A 2962-nucleotide genomic window follows, 5' to 3' on the forward strand; every position below is an offset into this window, starting at 1 on the left:
ACTTGTCTTTTTTATGTACAGATATGCATCTTTTAATGGTTTAAAATAAAATAAGAAAAGTCTAGTTATTTCCATGCAGTGTCCAGAAAGAGGTGTTGTTCAGCTTGTAGGGCACCACAACTGCTTCCACCCACCTCCATCATCATCATTATCATATGAAATAACTTTTTGTCACAACAAAAAATAGTGGCTGGTAAAATATTTGAGTGGCTGGTAAAACATTTTGTCCACCAGCCACTATGGCTGTAACACCATCAGTTTCAGACATGAGGGCTAAGATACGAGTCATGTGATCATTTCAGTGTCCTACAACTTCCTCCACAATACCATATGGTGATTGTGCAGTCTGTGTGGGAGTCTTTCCAGGATTTTTGGCAGAAAAGCAGATTTTGAGCTGTGAATAAAATTAGGTTTTAAATTAAAACTATATTTTATTTTGTGCTTCTCCTGCTGCGGACGAAACTGTCTGACATGTATTAAGCGAAACTGCAGCTTCCCTAGTAAGGTATTACTTTGTTTGTTTCAAAACAGCATACTAATACAGCGGGCTGATGAACAATGATTAACAGGGGTGGGGTGAGTTGTAACACTTATTTCGAAAGTGCTACAACCGTCTCCTCACATACAACTCAGAGATCAACGAACAAGCATGTTCTTTAAAAATGTTCATTGCATGTTTGATTGGGGGAAAACATGATTATGTTTGTGACACCTAATCTTCTTTCACTCAGCACCCACATGCACACATACGCACACAAATCCGACATAAAACTACTTTAAACCAAATGAGTGTTTTACCATTCTTGTCATAAAATAACACAAAATAATGCATTCTATTTGTGAGGTAAACCCATTCTCAATATATTCTTTTGCATAACTATATGGTGAGAAACATGTTCATGTGTTCATTTGTTTGGTAGCTAAACTATCCTAACTTTGTCTTTTGTCTAAGTGTTACAACCTAACCCAGTAGTAGGGTCGGTTAAAACAGGCATTCAAGGCATTGGGAACACTTCCAAAAATCCTTTTCTGTAAACAAAGTTTGCTGTTGCATCCACAAATGCTGATTAAACTTCTACCATGCAAAGAAGAAGGCCTGAATAAACATCTTCTTTTGGCCAAAGCTTATTTAAAACGCACTGAGGCAAAGTAAAGACTGTTCTGTGGTCAGAGTAATTCAAATTTGAAATTTATTTGGAAAATCACAGATGGATGCCATACCCTCGGTAATGGTGGGCGGGACTATCCAGCCTATTATCAGCACACAGCTCAAAACTCAGCCTCTCTGATGGTATAGGAGGGTATTAGTGCCTATGACATGCAGCTTACACATCTAAAAGGCACCATCAATGCAGAAAAGTCTATACAGGTTTTAGAACAACATATGTTCCCATTCAGATTACATCTTTTTTTAGGGAAGGCCTTGCATATTTCAGCAAGACAATGTTGAACTGTGTGGTGCATCCAAAACAGCAGCATGGCTTCATAGTGGAAGAGTCCAGGTTTTTTTCTGATCAGTTCCTAGATGCTTATGGGCTGACGTTAAAGAAGGAGTGTTGTTTCCCCCAAAATGATGCAATGTGTCTGTTTAAATATTTCATATATTTACAGTGTTTCATAGTGAATAAAATAAGGGTTTGTGAAAATGGCATATCTTTGCATTCGTTTCTTGTTTTTTAATTTTTTTTTTTACATCATACACAATGTTCCAACATTTTCAGAATTTAGGTTGTATGCATGCATGTGTGTACTTATAGGTGTGTGACTCTGTGTGCAGGATGACATTTACAGTATGGTGTCAGCAATGGCACCCAGGTAACCATTAGTAATTCCACCTTGAAGAACAAAGTGGTCGGTGTCCCGTGACACCTTTGTAGCCACTGAAGAAGAAGGGAATAGTAATCCAAAGAGAATGATTGGTTTCCGATGATGTTCTAACCAGGAATCAGTCATGTGCCATCCTTAGAAGCACAGGGTGTAATAAACAAAGATCCAATATGGAAACATAAAATCCAGTGGGAATAAGCAAACACTTAGTACCTTGGTTTTACAGGGAGGTGTCATGATGAAAGGTATCCAGGCGGTAGGTGCCACCAATTGGCATCGTTGAATGGAGACTGGAGTATCACCGGATTTCTCAAATCAAATGGCACATGAGCACAGTTAGGAGCGATGCATAGGCATGGTCTAGCTTTACGACTGTCATCAGGGAGTATGTGGCGGTCGTGGTTTTACACAGTGTCTCACAGTGGGAGTGTAGCACCAACAAAGTATTTCTGGTGGTTTTCCCTATAAGTTTTAGTTGTCTCAGTTGTAGATCTAGTTGCTTTTGGGTTTCAGGGAGCTCTTGCTGTAGCTCCCCCACACATGACATTTGATAGTGGCGATGTTAGCTGAGTTAACAGTAGAAACACCTAGATTGAATAGTGTACCAAGGACTGTGGCTGCTGTGAATGGCCCTCCAAGGAAATGTTTTTCTCTTTTTTTCCAATACCACTCAGTTCAGGTTGGGTTACAGAGATTTTCTGTAATTGCTCCAGCACATGTGAGATGTCTAGTACTGCATGTCGGACAATGTCCTTGGAGCATCTGCTGCCTTCTGCAGATGTGAGGTTGCTGACAGTGGATTGTTGTTGGTAGTGGACTACCTCAGTGTCAAATCTTACAACTACTTTCTGAGTTTTGCAAGCGGCAGTTGGTAATTAGTAGATCTTGTTGATCTTTAAGAATCATTCCTGAGCCTGGACTGAGTTTGACAACCTTGGGACGTTTAAAAGTATAGAGGAGAAGGTCAAGTTTAGATGTCAGGTTTAAAGGTTTGGAAGTCCCCCTCCCAATTTGCACACACACTTTTTTTTTTTATCTGAATCTGTCCATCCAGGCTGTGTCTGTGACCCCAGCTACTCAGTGTGTGTGTGTGTTAGTTGGTGTGCACGCCCACTCGTGCCTTGCTGTGTATGCT

The sequence above is a fragment of the Kryptolebias marmoratus genome, linkage group LG22, assembly GCF_001649575.2.
Source record: "Kryptolebias marmoratus isolate JLee-2015 linkage group LG22, ASM164957v2, whole genome shotgun sequence".
NCBI lineage: Eukaryota > Metazoa > Chordata > Actinopteri > Cyprinodontiformes > Rivulidae > Kryptolebias > Kryptolebias marmoratus.